We start from the raw sequence: 23,439 nt of genomic DNA, 5'->3' as shown, positions 1-23,439 counted from the left end.
AAAAGGGGAAGGATTCACAGAAACTAGTATAAAGAACACATGGAGAATAACTAAGTGGGGTAGAAATGGGAGCGAGGTGAGGAACGCAGGGGGTGGGCTGGGATGGGAGTGGGGGACAGAAAACTGTACTTGAACAATAATTAAATAAAAAATATTTTTTAAAGTGAAAAAAAGTTGCAGAAACAATAAGAATGTAATTGCCAGTTTTCCAGAAAAAAAATCATTTTCAAAGTGGAGAAATCAACCCATATGTTTAAATTTGTCTATGTAAAGAAAATTAAGTTAAAAACTCATACAGAAATGTAAAAAAGAAAAAGAAAATAAAAAACATGTATACTAAGATGATAGCAAACTCACAATTACTAACAGCAACACCTAAAATAAAAAATAAAATAAAAAACTAAGAAAACAACTTTGAACAGGAACAGAACCACAGAAATGGAGATCACATGGAGGGTTAGCAACAGAGGAGTGGGGCAGGGAAGGCACAGAGAATAAGTAGCATAGATGGTAGGCATAAAATAGACAGGGGGAGGGCAAGAATAGTATGGGAAATGTGAAAGCTAAAGAACTTAAGACACATGGATATGAACTAAAGGGGGGGAATGTGGGAGGGAGAGGGTTTGCAGGGTGGAGGGGAATGAAGGGGGAAATGGGACAACTGTAATAACATAACCAATAAAATATATTTAAATAAAAATATTTTTCATATCTAGCTCTTGTGAATAATACTGCAAAGAACATGAAAATTTAGAAATTGTTTCAAGATCCTATTTTCATTGTGTTGGTATATAGCAAGAAAGGAGATTGCTGGATCATATGGTAATTCTATTTTTAATTTTTTGAAGAAGTTGCAGACTGTTTTCACAGTGGCTGCACCAATTCCACACCAACAGAGCACAAGTGTTCCGTTTTCTCCACATCCTCACCGATACTTGTTATCCCGTGTCTTTTTGATATAGCTATTCTAACAAGATGAGGTTATGTTTCATTGTTGTTTTGATGTGTATTTCCCTGATGATTAGTGATACTGAGGCCTCTTTTATTACTGTTGGTAATTTTTCTTCTTTGGAAAAATGTCTAGTCAGTTCCTCCACCCATTTTAATTTCAGATTATCTGTTTTTGTTATTAAATTGTGAGTTTTTATACACTTAAATACCAAACACTTGCCAGATATATGGTTTGCAAGTATTTTCTTTCATTACCTAGAATGCCTTTTCATTTTTGTTAATTATTTCATTTCATTTTATCTTGCTTTGCTGTGCAAAATTGCTTTTTTTTTCTTTATAATAAAATATAAATTGTTTAAAGGCAAGGGCTGCATTTGATTCAATATAATATTCCAAATTCATAACACTGAGCATTTATACAACAAACAGTTGTCTAATAAATAAGGGATAATGCATAAGTACAGAGGCTGTAAGTGTAAGAGTCTTCCTTGTTAGAAGCATAATCACCACGTTTTAGAGTGCAGAAAGAAAAATAAGACATAGCAAGAGTATTTAATTCCCTTTCAATAGAAAAAGCACTTGCTACATATTTACTGTGAGTTAAGTACTGTAGACAGATTACTTAGTCTAGTGGTCTTCAAATTATATTCATCTTACAGTTTTAGTAGTATATATAAATACTTGATTAAACAATATTTAAAAGTTATTATGGCAAATATCAGACACATATGTATTATTTTGTGAAATTGTGTATTCATGTTACATTCAAGCTAGAAATTATAAGGAATACATGAAAGTAAATAGAAATAGAATTCCAAATGTTTTCTTATTAAAACTCAATAGATTGTCTCTTTTACACCAAAAGTTTATTTTTACTGTTAAACAAATATATGTAGTAATTCTAATTATTTTAAATTGAGAACAATTTATTTCAAATAGTTAAAACTAAACATAAGAAACAGAAATAGAAGAGAAACACTAAGTTTACCATATGTAAGAAAAGAGTAGGCATTATACATAGATATTTAAAATGATACATTTCTCTATTCAGAAATGCAATCCCAGTTTATGTTCCAATGGTGTTACCTGGCAGGTGAGAACTGCTGTAAGTCAAGTCCATACTATAGTATATTTGTTATGTTTAAATGGAACACACTCATCAATGGCCATAAAATTTTTATAGTTGGTTATTAAAAGTAAACAGCCACAAAACAAGCCGCAAGAAATTAAAAAATAATAATTATAAGCCCTGGCTGGTGTGGCTCAGTGGATTGAGCCTGGGCCTGTGAACCACACGATCACGGTTCGATTCCCAGTCAGGGCACATGCCTGGGTTGCAGGCCAGTTCCCAGCAGGGGACTCACAAGAGGCAACCATACATTGATATTTCTCTCCTTCTCTCCTTCCCTTCCTCTCTAAAGATAAATAAATGAAATCTTAAAAAAATAATAATTATAAGACTTTTAGTTTTTTCTTCTGATAAAATTGAGCCAATCAAAGAGTGGTATCTTTCCATAGCCATTGCACAGGAGAGACAGAAAGAAGCCAACCCAAACATAGGCAATTGTGACAGATATTTTTCAGAATATATTGTAGGGTCCAGAATTGCACTGTAACTAGACATTACTGAAAATCCCATGCCAACAAATTTGCAATAGTAGTAAAAACCTTTATATATACATATTTGATACATATTACCCATAACATATGAATGTAGAACAAATAAGAGAAGTAAAGAAAAGAACTAATATCCGATGATCATCCATCATGTAACGGGGGTATAATTTAAAATTCACTGACAAGCTGTAATTTAGAATCCTTAACTTCATGTTTTAGAGAAGAAAGTAATTCATCCATCCAATAAATATTTAATGAGTGTCTACTATGTGTCAAGTGCTATTTTAGGTCTTGAGGATGTAGCAAGTACAGCCCTTCAACTGTTAGAGCTTATATTTTTGTGGGGTTTGATAGAAAACAGTATATAAATAAATATATGTACTATATATTACTTAATGATAAGTGTTATGGTGAAGAACTAAGAAAAACAAAGGGTGATAAAAGTATCAGAAGTGGGAGTATTGTTTTATAAAGGGTGGTCAGAGAGTTCAGAAAGAGTGCCTTATTAGAATCTGAGAAGCAAGTTAAACATACTTATCTGTGTGTATGTGTGTGTGTGTGTGTGTGTGTGTGTTGGTGGGGAGAGAGAGAGACAGAGTGACAGAGAGAGAGAGAGAGACAAAGAGAAAACTAGATAGAGGAAATAAAGGTGTAAAGCATGATGGAAAAACACTAAGAAGAATGTCAGACTGCCTTGAGGATGGTAAGTATGAGTCAGAGGTGAGTCGAAGTTGGTGGTGACAACCAATATAAAGATTTTGTCTTCCACATTGAAAGTCATTAAGCTTTGTCAAGGAAGTGACATAACTTGGGTAACTATAGATACTTCTTGAAAAATGGACTAGGTGGGAGGGCACAGTAGAGTTAGAAGGCCCAGTGAGCACACCATTGAAATATAGTAAAAAATCATTTAAGAATTGGTAGATGCTGTGAAGACAGTGTCCATATTCATAATGTATTTTGAAGGTAGTGCCAAAATTAATTTGCAAGCAGATTGGGTGCAGTGTGCAAGAGAAATCAATAATTTAAGAAATACTCAAAGATTATGAATTAAGGAATTGTAAGAATAGAAGAATGAAAAAATTGCTTAAGAGATAAAAGAGGAAGGGAAAAACTTTTATTTATGTACATGTTATATTTAAAAAATGTATAATTTTATCAATATGGAGATGCTAAGAAGGTAGAAAAATGTAAGATGGTGACATTTATGGAAGAGGTTTGAGCCAGAGATGAGAATTTGTAGTCTGAGGATGTTATCTAATAGCACAGAACTGCACCCCCAACTTATACCATGCACCAGAATAAACTCAAAATGGGTAAAGGACTGAAATATAAGTCACAATGCCATAAAAGTCATAGTAGAAAACATACCCAGTAAAATTTCAGACATCCCACATAGCAATATTTTTGCCAATTTATCACCTAGGGCAAGGAAAATAAGGAAAAAAATAAGCAAACGGGACTATATCAAGTTATAAAGTTTCTGCATGGCTAAAGAAACCATCATCAAAATGAAAAGGGGTGAGATACATGGACAACAACTGAGAAGGGTGGAAATGGGAGGGAGGGGGGAGGATAGGGGTGGGATGGGATGGGAGTAATAGACAGAAAACTGTACTTGAAAAATAATTAAATTAAAAAATTGAAAAGAAGATGAAAAGGGGATTGGCTGTATGGGAGAACATATTTGCCAAAGATACTTTGGAAAAGCTTTAGTTTCCAAAATACATAAAAAATTCATATGACTCAACATCAGGAAGACAAATAATCCAAATCAAAAATGGGTAAAAGACCTGAATGGACACTTCTCCAAGGAAGACATTCAGCTAGCCCACAGACGTATGAAACAATGCTCAATATCACTGCCATTAGAGGCCTATGAATTAAAACCACAATGAGACATCACCTCATACCTGTCAGAATGGCTATCATGAATAAATCAACAACAAAAAAACAGGTGCTGGTGAGGATGTGAAGAAAAGGAAATCCTGCACAGGTGGGAATGCAGACCTGTGCAGCCAATGTGGAAATCAGTTTAGCATTCCCTGAAAAAATTAAAAATGAAACTTTTATGTCCCAGTGATTCCACTGTTGGACATATACCCTAAGAATCTCAAATCACCAATTCAAAAGAACTTATGCACCCCTATGTTCATAGCACGATTTACAATAGCTAAGCATTGGCAACAGCCCAAGTGCCTGTTAGCAGAAGAGTGGATGAAAAAAATGTGGTACATTTAAACAATAGAATACTATGCAGCAGAGAGAAAGAAGGAAATCCTGCCTTTTACAACAGCATGGATGGAACTGGAGACTACTGGAGACTAATATGTTAAATGAAATAATCTAGTCAACAATATACAAAAACCATATAACTTTACTTATAACTGGAATCTAAAAGCAACATAAACTAACAAGAGAAAAATAGAACCAGAGACATGGAAACGTGGCACAGACTGAGAGCTGTAGGGGGTGGAAGAAAGCAGAAGGGACTAGTCACAGAACATGTATGAATGATGCATGGACATGGACAACAGAGAGGAGATTGACTGTGGGCTAGAGGGTTGGGGTTGGTGGGGGAGAGAACAAGGGACAAATTGGGACCACTGTAAAAAAATAAACATAAAAAAGAAAATAAAAATAAAACTCGTGAAAGGTCTTAGGTGACCTTGAATGAGGTCACCTAAGAATACAGAGAAAATGAAAAATGAAGCGGAGGAAAGAGGAGAAGAGGGGAGGAGAGAAAAAAGAGGAGAGGAGAGGGAAATGGAGGGTACAGACAAATCTGAATAATATTCTCAGGATCACGTTGCAAGGTTTGCATATTGATGAAATAAAGAAATGAAGGTCTGAAGATGTGAAATAGTTGATCTTTTATGTAGGCCATAAAAAAGGATTCATTTTAAAGTCTTTCTGTGTCTGACATGTTTAGATTCAGAAAGTTCAAAGATCTGGTTATGCATCACAATCATAGGCGGCACTATTTTAAAAACAGTTATGAGCAGCATAATGGCATTTTGATCAACAACGGACTTAGGGTGGTTCCCTAAGATTATAATGACACTGAAATTGTCCTATCACCTAGGGTCATCTGAACTCTTCTAATGTCATAGCTCAATACACAAATCCTTACAAGTTGTGTTACAATTATCTTCAATATTCAGTGCAGTAAGAAGGGTCTACAGATTCATAGCCTCGAAGTTGTAGGGGAACTGAATTGGGCACTCATAATATATTTATTTGGCATAAGGATCATTTTAGGCTTGTTAATTTTGAGAATTAGGAGGCAGGCAGAAGAAGCTCTGTAAACCCACTAGAAACCACCCTTTGCCAAAAATACATTTATATTTGTAAGGGAAATCTCTATTTGTGAGGGTGTCTTCTTCACTGTACCAGGAAGAAAGGACCCTTATCTCTAGAATTTTTTATAAATGCAGAAGACAGAGATATAAATCTATATAACAACTTTACCCTTATTTACCTTTCTTTTCTTGGTAACCTGCCATAACAGACTCTCTTTACCCCAACATCTTTTGTTTTTAGCTGAAGGTAGTATGTATATATGTATGTACATATGTATGTGTGTATGTATGTATGTATTTAAAAAATGTTTATTTTTAGAAAGAAGTAAGGGAGGGGAAAGAGAAGGAAGGAAACATCAATGTGTGGCTGCCTCTCACCCCCCCCAAGTGAGAACCCCCTGGTGTGAGCCTGGCCCACAACCAGGTTTGTGCCCCAAATGGGAATCATACCAGTGACCCTTTAGTTCCTAGGCCTGTGCTCAATGTACTGACTCACATCAGCCAGAACTGAAGGCAGAATTAAAATGGTGGCTTCAGCCATTTTAGTGCATTATTGTTTTCTTGAGTATTTCTCATGTATACAAGAGGAATACATCTTATTAAACCTTTGTTTGTTTTTTTCCTGCTAATCTCTTCTATTAAAGTGATGTCTCAGTCAAGAAGTCAGAGAGTAGAGGAAACATTATTTTTCCTCTCCTATATGGTAGGAGAGGAAATATATAACATAGTTGTATAGTAAGCTGTGCCATCTAAGTTTGTGTAAGTAAACTTGAGGGTGTTTGCATGACTAGAAAATTACCTAATGACATATTTCTCAGAATGTATTCCCATCTGCCATCTGTAAGAAGTACATGACTGTGTACTGAATTCCTGTCTCTACTCTCTCCCTTCTGAGAATCTTAATGAGTAAATATAATGTATACCAATCATTTATATTGTCAGTAAATTCCTTCATGTGATTTGTAGGACTCTTGGCTGGAAAATTTAAGAAGTAACATCTCAACTTTTACTAAAATATATTGGCAGATATTTTCCCAATACTGATAAAATGATGAAAATCATTTTGAAATGAAGTGTATAGGTTATAAAAATATTAATATGATACACGTATATAATTTTGTACATAATATGACCTGACCAAAATTGAGCATATTGATATTAGAATTAATGTTAGCCATTTTTTCATTTTGTTGTATGCAAATGTAGTAAGTCATAAACACTCACATTTCAAATGCCAAAAGAATATAATTAACAGTTTATTTTTTGTTTATGAGCTAATCTTCTTCATGGGGATGTAGGGAAAGAAAAACAATTTTTTTCCTACCACCATTCTAAGTCCTTCTTGCTGGACAAACAATCAAATTAACATGAGAAAAATTAACAAGGGAAAAGACCAAATTCATTAGGTATACATACAGGGGTTCCATAAGAATATGAGACCTTAGGACAAAATGGGCCATTAAGATTTATGTGTCTTCTTGAGCTAAGGAGAAGGGGAGAAGGTGTTGTGGTTTGGGACTCCAAGGGGCAGAAAGGCAATTCACATAGAGATGACAAAGCAAATATTTGGTAAATAAGTGTTTGCTGAGCCATCTTTAACAACAAGATAAATAAAAGACTGATCAAATAGGCCTAGCAAGGTTTCTTCCTTGTTAATCACACTTAGTTCATAGTAAATTAGAGTTATCTGTGATGATAGCTACCTTCCTAGATGAGGCCCTTTATTTAATTCTCTTAGTCTATTAAAGAAGTTAAAAGTTTTTCTTGAAACTTTTGTTTCATGAAAATAACCAGCTTAAAGTAATCAATATTCTAAAAGGCCTATTTTTTGGTGGCAAACTGCTTTCTCAAAGGGGATTTCCAATTTGGGAAGTGATTGGATACAGATTTTTTAAATTAGAAATATGCACTTATAATCTATTTGTATCTTTTTGAGGCTTGATAGCTCATTTCATTAGATCTATAAATTGTAGCCCATTGTATGGAAGTAGTGTAGCTTATTTATCCATTTAACAATTGAAGGACATCTTGGTTTCCTTCAGTTTCTGAAGGTTATAAATTAAGCTTCTATAAGCATTTATATATGTTTTTTTTGTGCATGTAACTTTTCAAATCAGTTGAGTATTTACCCAGGAACCCAATTCTTGGATCATATGATAAGACTACGTATAATGATGTAAAGAATCATTAAATGATGGCACTATCTTCCAAAGTTGATATACCATATTGTAGTCCTAATGATCGAGAATAACAATGCCCATTGTTCAGCGCCCTCACCAGTAACTGGTATCTTCAGTGTTTTTTCTCTTACTCCTTTTAGTAGCTATATGTTGTATCTAATTGCTATTTTTAATTGTAATTCTGTAGTAAAAATGATGCTGAACATCTTTTATATGTTTATTTGCCAGCTCTGTGTTTGTTTGTTGAGGTATCTATCTATTGACATCTTTTGCTTACTTTTTTGTTGGATTGTATATTTTTATCATTAACTTGTAAGAGTTCTGTGCATATTTTATATAAGTACAGTATCATAGTATTTTCTCCAAGTCTGTGGTTTCTCTTCTGCTTCTCTTAACAATATCTTTCAAAAAGTAAAAAAAAAAAAAAACTTTATTTATAATAAAGTACAACATATTTTTTTTTGTTCATGATCATTCTTTTGGTGTTGTACCTAAAGCCCCATTGCAAAACCTAAGATCACCTAGACTTTCTTCTACATATTCTTTGAAATTTATTGTAGTTTGCATTCTAAACTTATGCCTGTGATCAATTTTTATTTATTTTTGGCAAAGGTTTAATATCTGTACATAGGTTCTTTTTGTAAATACAAACATTCAATTGTTCATATGAATATCTAGCATTATTTACTGAAAAGCCAATTCTCTCTCCATTGAATTGTCATTGTTCTTTTGTTAGAGTTCACTTGACTATATTTGTGTGTGTCTATTTGAGGGATCTGTAGTCTATTTCATACATATAATTTTATATATAATTATATACCATATCTATATATGTGTATGTATATCTATTTATCTATTATCTATCTATACATTACATGGATATCTATTTTTTCACCAATAGTTCACTATCTTGTGTAAGGTACCTTAATAATGAGTTATATCTTACATCTCTTTCATGTTCTCATACTTTATTTTCAAACAATCTTTTCTGGCCCTATACCACCTTACTGGCTGAAAGGAGCAATGGTTGGAAGTGATTTTCTTACGCAGTGATTTCTTATGCAGGTGAAAGAAGTGCCGAAGCAGAACTGCATTTGAACATCCAGAACATAAAAAGCATAACTATGGGATATATGACTTTAACATAGAAAATGGAGACATTGAAATTTTTTGAGTTTTTGCTTACCTGGTTCAGTCATCAATTCAAATGAAGACTGCAACAAAAAAAGGAGAAGTGAGATTCAGAAGAGCATCAATAAAAGAATTTGGAAAGAATATCAAGAGCAAAGATGTATCATTAGAGAGCAACACTGAGATCTTCCACATGTTCATATTCCCTATGATTGTGTATGAATGCAAAATTTTGGCAATTATCTCAGAGAAACAAAACTTATATCCACACAAAGTTCTGTATACTAATCTTTTTAGCACAAGCAAAACAACCTTCTAGAGGTGAATGATTATCTATTATTTGGTATATTCATTCCATGAGACACTCAGCAAAATACAGGAATGAGCTATTATTACATGTAGCAACTTAAAGAAATCTTGAAGGCATTATCCTCACTGCAAAAATACATACATACATACATGCATACATGCATACATACATACATAAAAAGGCCACACACAGCGTGTTTCCATTGATATGACATTACCAAAATAAACAATTTTGAAATGGAAAATAAATTAGTCATTCATGAGAGTTAAGAATGGTTCAGACAAAATGCATAAAGTGGTAGCAGGAGAAATATCTTCATGGTTATGAAATAATTTACTTGTAGTGGTAGTGCTTACATGAGTCTATGCATGGGATACACTGTATAGAACTATACATGTACATTCAGCAATGGCAATTTTCTGTTTTTAACATTAGATTCTAGTTATATAAGATACAATCATTGGGGGAAACATAGTGAAGAACATATGGAACAACTTTGTACTGTATTTGCGATTTCAAGTGAACCTATAGTTTTAAAAATAGGACAGGAGAGGAAAGAGAAGGAGGAAAGAGGTGGAAGGAAGGAAGGAAGGAAGGAAAGAAGGAAGGAAGGAACAAAGGTCTATTGAGGAAGAATGCCTGAATATGATCATTACAGAAGAGAGTCCCAGGTATGTTAAGAACCGAATGCCAGATACTTGGCTTTAGTGCCCTGATTTGGTCTATGGTCTGTTTCTCCACAATTAAACAACTTAATGCTCAAAAGAACAAGCTGACAAGCATACAGCAATAAAATCTTCTAAAATTTAGTGTTTTCATTTCTGAACTGTCAGTAAATTTAATATTCTCTAGTGATTTAAAATAAGTACTTAGAGGAGAGAAGCAAAAAAGTGTTCTTTAAAATATATTTTGTATAGAGGTAAATCATACAGAATAAATTAAAATAAAAACATGGTATATTTTTTGTTTTCTTTTTAACATTAATTTATTTTAGCTGGATTTACATGAATAGAGAAATTGATGGAGGAAGTAAAAATGGTGAATTTCATTGCCCCATTGGAAATAGAGAAAATACAAGTAATACATCAAACTATCCTAAAACAAAAAGTATGAATCAAGAAACATGACCTCGATTCTTGCCACTCCTCCACCTACTGTCACAATTGCAGATGAGAAGACTGAGCTCAGAGATGACAAGACGTGGAAGAGGCACTTAGCTGGGAGAAGACAGCTGGAACTTGGATGCAGGTTCCTTCCTCCTTGGCTAGCATGTTTTGCCTGATGGGGCAGAACCTTCCATCCGCCAGCACCACCTGAGGATTCCAGAAGCCGGCCCCACGATGGAAGAGGACCAGGAGTTGGAGAGCTGATCACACACACACAAAGAAAGGAGTAGGTGGAAGTTGAGAACTTCAAGATACCTGCAGGAGACTGCAACACTGAATTTCACAAGTATTCTACCACAGAAGTTCACACCATAAACCTAGGGAGTCAGAACAGATCAATTTAAGAAGCTGAAGCTAACAAGAAGAGTCTCATAAGCAATGGGAAGACAAAGAAACAAGGCCCAAATGAAAGAAAAGGTGGAAGTCTCAGAAATAATGTCAGATGAAAGAGAGGCAAGTCAGCTATGAGATATTGAATTCAAAGCACTAGTTATCAGGAAATTCAAAGAGCTCACAATGAGCTACCAGAAACTAGAGGGGAGCTACCAGAAACTAGAGGGGAGCTACCATGAGCTCTCCGCAAACTATATCAACATGAAAAAGGAAATAGAAACTATCACCAAAGGACAAGAGGAAATGAAGAATACAATTTCGGAACTGAAAAACACAGCCGAAGGAATCAAAAGCAGGAGCGATGAGGCAGAAGATCGGATCAGCGAGTTGGAGGACACAGTAGAAAGAATCTCCCAGAAAGAGCAAGAAAGGGAAAAGAGGCTCAAAAAGAATGAAGAGGGACTAAGAGAAATGCAAGATAATATGAAACGTAATAATATCCAAATAATAGGAATACCAGAAGGAGAATAAGAACAAGGGATAGAAAACCTATTTGAAAGAGTAATGATGGAAAATTTTCCTAATTTGATGAGAGAAAAAGTTACATGAATCCAGGAATCACAGAGAGTTCCATTCAAGAGGAATCCAAAGAGACCCACTTCAAGACACATCATCATTAAAACGGCAAAATTCCAAGACAAAGAGAGAATCTTAAAGGCAGCAAGGGAGAAAAAGGCAGTAACATACAAGGGAGCCCCAATAAGGTTGGCTACTGACTTCTCAATGGAACCACTCCAAGCAAGAAGAGAATGGCAAGAAATATTTCAAGTAATGAGAACCAGAGGCCTACAACCAAGGCTATTTTACCCAGCAAGGCTCTCAATCAAGATAGAAGGCCAAATAAAGAGCTTCCAAGACAAAAGAAGTCTAAAAGAATATGCTTCCACCAAACCAGCTCTACAAGAAATACTAAAAGGACTGCTTTAAGGAAAGGAAGAAAAAAAGAGAGACCGAGTGGAACTGTGGTACAAAAATGGCAATGAATAAGAGCCTATCAATAATAAGCTTAAATGTAAATGGATTAAATGCTCCAATCAAAAGACATAGAATAGCTGAACCCATAAGAAAGCATCCCAGGGTTAGAAACTCACACATATGCTGCCTACAGGAGACCCACCTCAGGACAAAAGACCATCACAGAATAAAAGTGAAAGGCTGGAAACAAACTTGCCAAGCAAATGGTCAAGAAAAAAAAGGCAGGGTACCAATTCTAATATTAGACAAAATAGACTTCAAAAAAAAGGGCCATAAAGAGAGACCCAGAAAGTCACTTCATAATACTCAAGGGAAGAATCCATCAAGAAGACATTAACATCATAAATATATATGCACCCAACATAGGAGCACCCAAATACATAAGAAAAATCCTAGAAGACTTCAAGAAAGATATTGACAGCAACACAATTATAGTAGGGGATTTTAACACCCCACTGTCAAAAATGGACACATCTTCCAAACAAAATATCAACAAAGATATAGCTGCACTAAATGACACCCTAGATGAAATGGACTTGACTTATATATAGAGAGAGTGCTTCATCCCAAAGAAGCTAAATACACATTCTTTTCAAATGCTCATGGAACATTTTCAAAAATAGACCACATGATAGGTCACAAAACAAGCCTCAACAAATTCAAGAAAATTGAAATCATGCCAAGCATTTTCTCTGACCACAAGGGACTGAAATTAGAAACCAACCCCACAGGAAAAAAAACAAAAACACCCCAAATCATGGAGACTGAATGGTATGCTATTAAACAACGAATGGGTCAAGATTGAAATGAGGGAGGAAATCAAAAAGTTTCTGGAAACAAATGAAAATGAACTCACAACAACCCAAACTTATGGGACACAGACAAGGCAGTCCTGAGAGGGAAGTTCATAGCAATACAGGCTTACCTAAAGAAAACAGAAACTTTTCAAACAAACAACCTAACCCGACGCCTGCAAGAACTCAAAGAACAACAATAAAGATAGCCCAGAGCAAGTACAAGGAACAAAATAACCAAGATCAGACCAGAATTAAATGACATAGAGACTAAAAGTACAATTCTAAGGATCAATGAATCCAGGAGTTGTTTTTTTGAAAAGATAAGCAAAATAGACAAGCCTTTAAGTAGGCTCATTAAGAAAAGAAGAGAGAAGACCCAAATAAACACAATCAGAAATGAAAGGGGAGAGATTACAACTGATACCACAGAAATAGAAGGGACTATAAGGAATTACTATGAAGAATTGTATGCCAAGAAATTTGAAAACCTAGGTGAAATGGACAAATTTCTAGAAAAATATAATCTTCTGAAACTCAATGAAGAAGAAATAGAAAGCCTGAACAGACCAATAACAGCAAATGAAATTGAAGCAGTAATCAAAAAACTCCCATCACACAAAAGCCCCGGACCAGATGGTTTCACAGGAGAATTCTACAAAGCATTTAAGGAAGAGCTAACCCCTATTCTTCACAGACTATTCCAAAAAATCCAAAATGATGGGAATCTCCCAAACGCTTTTTATGAAGCCAGCATCATCCTAATTCCAAAACCAGATAGAGACACAACAAAGAAAGAAAACTTTAGGCCAATATCACTGATGAACATAGATGCTAAAATCCTCAACAAAACATTGGCAAATAGCATCCAGCAATACATCAAAAAGATCATACACCACGACCAAGGGTGATTCATCCCAGGGATGCAAGGATGGTTCAATATCTGCAAATCAGTAAATGTAATACATCACATAAACAAAAGCAAAGACAAAAACCACATGGTCATATCAATAGACGTGGAAAAAGCTTTTGATAAGCTTTTACTCTTACCATTTATGATAAAGGTACTGAGCAAAGTGGGAACAGAGGGAACATTCTTCAATATAATAAAGGCCATATATGAAAGACCTACAGCCAACATCATACTCAATGGGCAAAAACTGAAAGCTTTTCCACTAAGATCAGGAACAAGACAAGGTTGTCCACTTTCACCACTTCTATTTAATATAGTATTGGAAGTTCTAGCCACAGCAATCAGACAAGAAAAGGAAATAAAAGGCATCCAAATCGGAAAGGAGGAAACAAAACTGTCACTGTTTGCAGATGACATGATAGTGTACATGGAAAATCCTATAGACTCTACCAAAAAATTGCTGGAACTAATAAATGAATTTGGCAAAACAGCGGGATACAAAGTCAATATCCAGAAATCAAAGGCATTTCTGTATACTAACAATGAATCAGCAGAAGCAGAAATCAAGAAAAAAATCCCATTTGATATAGCAAAAAGAAAAATAAAATATCTGGGAATAAATCTAACCAAGGAGGTTAAAGACCTGTATGCAGAAAATTACACAACACTGAAGAAAGAAATCAAGGAAGACGCAAACAAATGGAAACATATACCGTGTTCATGGACTGGAAGAATTAACGTCATAAAAATGTCCATACTACCCAAAGCAATTTACAGATTCAATGCAATACCTATTAAAGTACCAATGACATATTTCACAGACATAGAACAAACACTTCAAGAATTTACATGGAACCATAAAAAGCCCCGAATAGCAGCTGCAATGTTGAGAAAGAAGAACAAAGTAGGAGGGATCACAATACCTGATATCAAACTGTATTACAAGGCCACTGTAATCAAAACAGCCTGGTACTGGCATAAAAACAGGCACATAGACCAATGGAACAGAATAGAGAACCCAGAAATAAACCCAACTCTCTACAGTCAATTAATATTCGATAAAGGGGGCAGTAACATAAAATGGGGTAACATAGCCTCTTCAACAAATGGTGTTGGAAGAACTGGACAACTACATGCAAAAAAAATGAAACTCGAGCACCAACTTACAACATACATCAAAATAAATTCAAGGTGGATAAAAGACTTAAATATAAGCCGTGACACTATTAAAGTCCTAGAGGAGAACATCGGCAAGAAAATATCAGATATTTCACGCAGCAACATTTTTACTGATATGTCCGCTAGAGCAAGGAATAGAAAGGAAAGAATAAACAAATGGGATCTCATCAAAATAAAAAGCTTCTGCACAGCTAAAGAAAACAGCATTAAAATAAAAAGACAACCAACTGTTTGGGAAAACATATTTGCTGATGATGCCTCAGACAATGGTTTAATCCCCAAAATATAAAAAGAATTCACATGACTTCACTCTTAGAAGACAACTAACCCAATTAAAAATGGGGAAAGAACTTGAACAGACACTTCTGCAAGGAGAACATACAGAGGATCCAGAGACACATGAAAAGATTCTCGATATCACTAGCTGTCAGAGAGATGCAAATTAAAACCACAATGAGATAACACTTTATACTGGTGAGAATGGCTATCCTAAACAAAGCAATAAACAACAAATGTTGGAGAGGGTGTGGGGAAAAGGGTACTCTGGTCCACTGTTGGTGGGACTGAAGACTGGTACAACCATTATGGAAAACAGTATGGAATTTTCTCAGAAAACCAAAATTGGACTTGCCTTTTGACCCAGCAATTCCACTGCTGGGATTGTATCCTAAGAACCCTAAAACACCAATCCCAAAGAACCTATGCACCCCAATATTCATAGCAGCACAATTTACAATAGCCAAGAGTTGGAAGCAACCTAGGTGCCCCTCAGTAAATGAATGGATCAAAAAACGATGGTACATATACACAATGGAATTTTATGCTGCAGAAAGAAAGAAGGAGCTCCTACCTTTTGCAACATCATGGATGGAACTGGAAAGCATTATGCTGAGTGAAATAAGCCAGGTGTTGAAGGACAAATACCATATGATCTCACCTTTAACAGGAAGCTAAACAACAAAACAAACAAGCAAGCAAAATATAACCAAAGACACTGAAATAGAAAATAGGCTGATAGTGACCAGGGGGGAGGGGGAGGGAATTTCAGGGGAAATAGGAGAGGGATTTAGAGGAACATATATAAAGGATACATGGACAACAACTGAGAAGGATGGAAAAGGGAGGAACAGGGGAAGCACGGGGAGTGGGATGGGATGGGAGTAATTGACAGAAAACTGTACTTGAAAAATAATTAAATAAAAAATTGGGAAAAAGGAATAAGAAAAATAAAAAATAAAAAAAATTATATGGTTTGCTTTGCTATATTATTGTGTTACCGAATTCCATGCTTATGATTTTGTAGTAAAAGATTTTGTAATAAAAAGGATGTTATTTGTGCCACACCCTGTATTTCTTAAATCCTCATTAATTCCCTCAGTCCCCATGTATGAAACTCTTTTCACTATCAAATGCCTTTTATTTGTATATATTTATATTTGTTATTTATGTTTATATTTATTATTATTTAAATGGTTATAGTTTTTCCTTCCCTTCCCTTCTCTCCTTCTCCTCCCTTCTTCAACCCCACACTCTCCCCACCCCAAGCAAACCCCTGCATTATTGTCCCTTTCTAGGTGTTGTGCATTAATGCTCTTTGGTTAATCCTTTCACTATCTTTTATCCCATCCCCTACCCTCCTTTTTGGCAGCTGTCAGTCTGTTCTACATATCTAAGTTTCTGTTACTATCCTGTTAGATTTTTGGGTTCATCAGATTCCAGACATAAGTGAGATAATGTGATATTTTTCTTTCACTGAGTGGCTTAATCACAATGGAATACTATGCAGCAGTAAAAAAGAAGAAATTCTCATAGATGGACCTAGAAAAAAATGACACTAAGTGAATTTATGAAACTTTATATTTTAAGCTAATCATGGAACAGAGGGCAACAAGGAAGTCTAATAAAGTAATATTATAAAATTATAAAATCGAGTTTACTAATATTTTATATTCCTAGATGACACAGTACATTATATATTTTTTTATTTTTTATGTTTTTGATTTCTTGTTGTTCAGTTACATAAGAAAGAAGGAATGACTACCCTTCACTCAGTGCACTTTAAATGCTATGTGTATAACAAGGAATGCATATGTTTACTCCACATAGCCAAATTGAATGCCTAGAGGGAACAATTAGTAGTAGATGGTTATCAGACTTTTCATGGACTATGTTAGAAGTACGGATTGAAGCTTTTATTAATCCTTCACTGCCATACTTTCAATGAACTCTTTTATTCTAATCCTAACTTTCACTTTTTTATATACTCTGCAAGTGAGATCACATAGGAGAAATACTTAGTTTACTGCCAAACATGCAACTGCATTGTTTTGGCAACTGTACTTATATTCTTATTCTTATTCTTATATTCTTAAGATTTTTGGTTCAAGGAGAAATAGGAGTAGTGCAAATGTTCCAGACTGAGTATCTGTAATTCTTGATTTCTATTACCACCATGGGCAATCACACTTAAAAATAAAAAAAAGGAATAGATCTTAAAAATTACTACTTACAAATAACAGCTTAGAAATAGTGCATATGTGCCTAAAGGAATAAAATATGGTATGCAATTTTCACTGGGATATTATATTTAGGAGATTTTTAAATGTTAAAAGAGAAACAGCTCATTACCCTTTAAAATTAGTTTTAGAGGGTCTTATTTGAATTTTTGTGAAATTTTATAATTTTTTAAGATACCAGGAAATATGCTTTACAAGTAATTCCTCCTATTACTTTCTTTTTATCCATTAAGTGCACATGTACATTTCCAATTTGGCCTAATTTATTTCTCCCATTGCAGCCTCATACAACAGATTACACTAATCAGTGGTGTGTTTATATCCAGAGTCAAGAGATTTAGGGAACTATCAACATAGCATTTCTACAGTCAATGAATACACTTGTTGCTGAGATACTATGGATAAAATTGTTACCTTGATTTTATCAAGATGTAAGTTTATTTAGAGCTACTAGTTTTTCAAAGTCTATACTACAGTTTTATTCTCACTTTTATGTGTACTTAACTTTGATTAACTTTTATTAAATGGGTAATAATTGTTCTGCAAAAATCATGTTTGAATTATTTAAAGCTATTAATGTACTGTATAAACCAGAGATGAAAATTTCATATATTCACTAAATAAATAAATTCATTAAAACTCATTCCATATATATATATATATATACTTATGTTATAAATAATATTAAATGTTCTATTGTATTGAGCTGGGATCTTCTTTTAAGAAGAATACTAAGCCCAAATGATTCATGACAAAATTCATAAAAGAAGGCATTACACTTGGATGATGATATGTTATTCATAAGTTACCATTATCTCTTTTGTTAGATCAAATTGCTAAAATAAGCCTAAAAATAGTGGTTTAAAATATGCTTACTTAGGAGGATATGATTTTATTTATTTTGTAAAGACTTTTAATGTAATTTTCTAATTATGCTATTATTCTAATTATTTAATTTTCTATTGCTGAAATATTGTACTTGTTCCATACTTTGAAGAAAATAGAAAAAACAAAACAACATAGGATTATATAAATAAACCCCAAAATATGAATCCATAATATGTATGAGAGCTTATATACTTTAAAAATACTTTTGTTCATAAGTATAAATATGAATATACTTAAATAATGCAGTATTTGGTTGTTTTAACAAAAGGTGAATTGTGAAGCCAGTTATTTCATTTTGTATTTTGTATTTATTTATTTAAAAATTTTTATTTCTTTATTTTAAAGAGGGGAAAGGAGGAAGAAGCAGAGGGAGAAAAACATCCATGTCTGGTTGCCTCTTGTGTGCCCTCTTCTGGGGACCTTGCCTGCAACCCAAGCATGTATCCTAGACTGGGAATTGAACTAGTGATCTTTTTATTTGTAGGCTGACACTCAATCCATTGAGCCACACCAGCTAGGTCATAGATTTTGTATTTATTTTATTTTAAAATGTAAACCTAAAATAGCTATTTAGGTATTTTAATAAATATAGAATATATTGTAGTCATTTATTGAGAAAATTAATTAGCAAATAAAAATCTGCTTTGTATACTTGATTTTGCCTAAATGATAAACTTGTAGGATATATTCACATTTCTTTTATTTATGGCTTAAATCCATTAAGCTTAGTAAATACCATTAAAACAAAGAAAAAAATATATAGTTAATGATACATTTTAATAGACCTTCCAAGTTTGTATTTATTTGTATATTCTGACATACAATAAAGCAGTTAAATATTGGTCAATTGAATTAAAATAATCAAAATATACTTTTTGGATATCTGCTTCATAAAAATTACAATAGATACATTCAAGGACAATTGATATAGACTGCAGGAAAACAGAAAAAAAAACTTTAGGATTGTTATTATCTTTTTCTTTCTTTCACTAGTAAAGCAAACCTATTCCAAACATTTAGAATTGTTCCAACACTCGCTGCTATCGTTCTGAACCAAGCCATCTTCATCTCTCAGCATGATTATTCCAATAGCCAACTAACAGGACTCCTTGTCTACATCTAAGTTCTGTGATTTCTTTTACCCAGACTCTACAAAGGTATTTCTAAATGCACAACATGATAAGCTTCTGAATATGACACCTCAAAAGGCTATAACCTTACTCAATCAAATTATTTTGAAAATTAATTCTTAGACTCAAAATGACTTTTGCCTTTCTCTTTGACCCCATTCATTAAAATTTTGCTTTAAAATATGCAAAATATATTCCTTCCTTAAGATCTGTATTAGTTATCTACTGCAGCCTAACATTATCTCCATAGATACAGTAGTTTAATGTAACATTCATTTAATGTCTTTTTCTCTATAGGCCAGGAGTCCAGGGATTACCTAATTGGGTCATCTTTTCCAGGGCTCCACAAGACTGAAATCAACACAGCTGCATGACAGTCTCATCTAAGGCTTGACTTGGATGGATCTGATTCAAAAACTCAAATGCTCTTGGCAGAAATTGGTTCCTTGCAGCCTATTGGCCTGAGGGCCTCATTTTCTCGGCTCCTGTCAGGCCAGAGTCTGCCCTCATTTCCTAGGTGGTTGTTGGCTGGAGGCAGTCCTCAGTTTCTGCCACATGAGCCTCTTCAAATGGCTGCTTGTTTCATCAAATCTAGCCAGAGAGATAGTCTCCTAGCAAGATAGATAGTGAAAACTTTTGCAACATAATTGGAGAAGTGACAGCCAATCACTTTTGCATTACTCTATTGATTAAAGGCAAATCAAACTTTCTGTCCATACTCAAGGTTGCATAAGTGTGTATCTATCAGGAATTAAGGGTCATGGGACCTTCATTAAAGTGTGTCTGTTATAGGGTCTGTGCACCTATCAGTATTATATCTGCCCTGAAAAATGTTTCTTCAAATATAAACTGGCTTCTTCCTTTCCTTTTGCTGAAGTCTGTATTCAAATGTCAGTTAATCTTAAAAGCCGTACTTGTCTCCATATATAAAAAGTACCCTGAAGACAGTTTTTATTACTGTACCTTGCTTTAATCTTTACGTTTATAGCAGTTATTGCTACCAGACATAGTACATACTTATTTTGTTTCACGCTTATAGGTAAAGACTTTCTTATTTTTTTAATATTTTATTCTCCATTATATCCTCATCTTCTGAAAAAGTACAAAGTCCAAGAAGGAAGGTGTTAAAAAATAAAGAGGGATTTTCAGAAATAAAATATATAATGCATACTTAATCTTAAATATATAATAATTAAAATATATTATCATACATTTGCAATATCCAACATGATATTTTAAACAAGCGACTTTTTATTTTTAATTAGGTAAAAAATAAAATAAATTAAATTAAATTAATTTAAAAAATAAATTTATCAGTTACATTAGTCACATTACCAATGACCAATAGTCACATGTGCCTAGTGGCTACTGCAATGCACAACTTAGATAGTGAATAATTCTGTCATTGCAGAAAGCTTTGTTTATGAGCCCTACTTTATATATGTACCAGGGTTTTTTCTTCTCCATGTCAGATTTTGATTTAGAGAATAAGCTGGGTCAAAATCACCTTTTTATCTTCCGTATTTATTTTAATATAAAGATTGCAGTGAATTTTACAGAAAATGGTGTTTGAATGAATGGATTTTTAAGTGAATAGATAAAAAACATACCTTCAGAGCAAAAAGAATATCTATTTATTTATATAAATAATGTGCCAAAGTATTTAATAAACAGATATTACTGTTTTCTATGTTACATCCTTATATTAGTTCACAAAAACTGAATTACATCATTAAAAAATTGCAAATCATCTTGGATTGTGTGTCGGGAACAAGAAAAAGTCACTCATGAAAAATACTGCCTTGAGAATAAGCAGAGGGAAATGTATTGATTATCCAAACACATTATAATATTTTTGTCTTTTAAAATTTGTTAGTGATGACCCTAGTCAGGTAGCTCAGTTTAGTTAGAGCATAGTCAAAATATGCCACAGTTGAGAGTTCAACCGTTGTCAAGGCATATACAAAAATCAATCAATGAATGCATAAATAAGTGGAACAACAAATGTGTCTCTCTTATCATCCCAAGTCAACAACAATAATAATAATTATTATTATTATAATAATAATAATAAGTGGCACAGTGATAAACCAAATCATGCCTGCGGCCTGGCAGAACTCAGTAACACTCTGCTTGTTTCATCTTGTTCTGTTCCCCTTGAAGCTCATCATAAAATCAGTAAGACTTCTCTGTTCTAATATAGATCAAGAGAGAAAACATTTCCTTCACATTGTGAAGAATAAACATTTTCTAGTAAACAATAGCCTTTCAATTTTTAAAATATAAACTATTTTGAGAAAGTGCATCAAACACAGAAAGAAAAGGTTGTGATAGATAAGATAAAATATATGATAGAAAGATATAGATATATATCTGTATATCTATAATATTAAATGTATATGTCAATTAAATCTTATTTATATTATAATAAAATTATAATTTCAATTTTTATTATTTTAATAATTAACTATTTAGATCATAACTGTGAATTCCAAGATATTGTTTTATCCCTCTATTCCTGTGATGAGTAACAGGTATCTGATAACATGTTTCTTATATCTGAGGTTCCAAAAATAAAAATTTATAGCAATAAGTTCATTGAAGGGCCAATGATAAACAGAAGACTATGAGTATATAGAAATACAAATGCAGTTTTTAACTAGGCAAAATTATGGAAACAAACACAGCATATTATTACATACATGCCTGAAGGGAAGACTATGCACCTGGTCAAGCATCTGTGAAAACTTGTTTTCTAAAAAGATTCTACCTCTATAACAGCAGATTTTAAAACATGACATTTACACACTTGGTGGTCCAAAAAGTCTATATGTTTTTTCTGTAAAATAAAAAACATATCTTTGATTTTAAACAATAACTTTATTAATATGGATATTCTGAGTATGTTGGCTATCTCCTGTGTAGTATAAAGTTATTTTCAGTTAATGTCTCAGTCTGATCCCTATCAACTTCAACTGGTCTGCCAATCATGAACCATCATCCAGTGAGAAATCTCTAAATCTCCAGCACTAATATTTGCAAACCATTTTTTTAAAGATTTTATTTATTTATCTTTAGAGGGGAAGGGAAGGAGAGAAAGAGAGAAATATCAATGTATGGTTGCCTCTTGTGAGTGCCCTGCTGGGAACTGGCCTGCAACCCAGGCATGTGCCCTGACTGGGAATCAAACTGTGATCATGTGGTTCATAGGCCCACGCTGAATCCACTGAGCTATACCAGCCAGGGCACAAACCACTTTTGACATATTCCATCAGTCACAGCATATTCTCCATACACAGCACAAAACTATGTTGTTTGTGTTTTACTTGCATTTTTAACTTTCTTGCAATAATAAAGTATAATATTGCAAAAATGCATATTTTCTTCCATCTTCAATATTAAAATGGCTACATAAAAATTCAACAATTTTATTTTTTTAAATGCACGTTGATGACAGCTGTCATAATACAATCTGACAAAATTGTTTCTAATGAAGTTAAACACAACTAAGCACTACCAGAGCTATTTTATAGTGGGGGGGGGACATTTTTGGCCAACCTAATATCTTTAATCCTTACTATATTTCTTTAAGGAAAGCTTCTGCAGTGATGTGAGGACATCTAAAGATGGATTAACTGGGGTGGGGGGTGAGAATTATGGGCAAAAATGCAGACAACTGTATTTGAACAACAATAAAATAATTTTAAAAAAGATGGATTAAAATTTAACCTTTTAAAACCCTTTTAACATTTTTATGCTGAGATTTTTATAGTCTTTGAGCTTTCAGGTGAAATTTCATGTATTTATGTAATCTGGTTTATAAAACTTCTTCAGTCAAATACCTATCACTGTCAGTATATTTACATAAGCACACACACACAAAAACATTTCTTTTTTCCCCCAAAAGTATTTTTTAATTTTTTATTTAATTCTTGTTCAAGTATAGTTTTCTGTCTTATATTCCCAGCTCTGTCCCCCACCCCCCTGCAGTGCT

The 23,439-nt window shown here is 33.6% G+C and overlaps 1 long non-coding RNA gene across 1 annotated transcript; it reads left to right on the top strand.

Moving 5' to 3' along the window:
• Positions 1 to 1,457: 1,457 nt before the first annotated feature.
• On the top strand, positions 1,458 to 22,450 carry LOC119000903 (uncharacterized). Its single transcript, XR_005069439.1, has 3 exons — positions 1,458 to 1,469; positions 17,998 to 18,005; positions 22,378 to 22,450. It is a non-coding gene; the product is annotated as an uncharacterized LOC119000903 (long non-coding RNA).
• Positions 22,451 to 23,439: the final 989 nt, after the last annotated feature.

This window comes from Sturnira hondurensis, unplaced genomic scaffold (assembly GCF_014824575.4).
Source record: "Sturnira hondurensis isolate 20B ecotype Veracruz unplaced genomic scaffold, ASM1482457v3 Scaffold0016433, whole genome shotgun sequence".
NCBI lineage: Eukaryota > Metazoa > Chordata > Mammalia > Chiroptera > Phyllostomidae > Sturnira > Sturnira hondurensis.
Note: the sequence above shows the minus strand (reverse complement) of the source record. Positions and strands in the feature narration are given on the sequence as shown.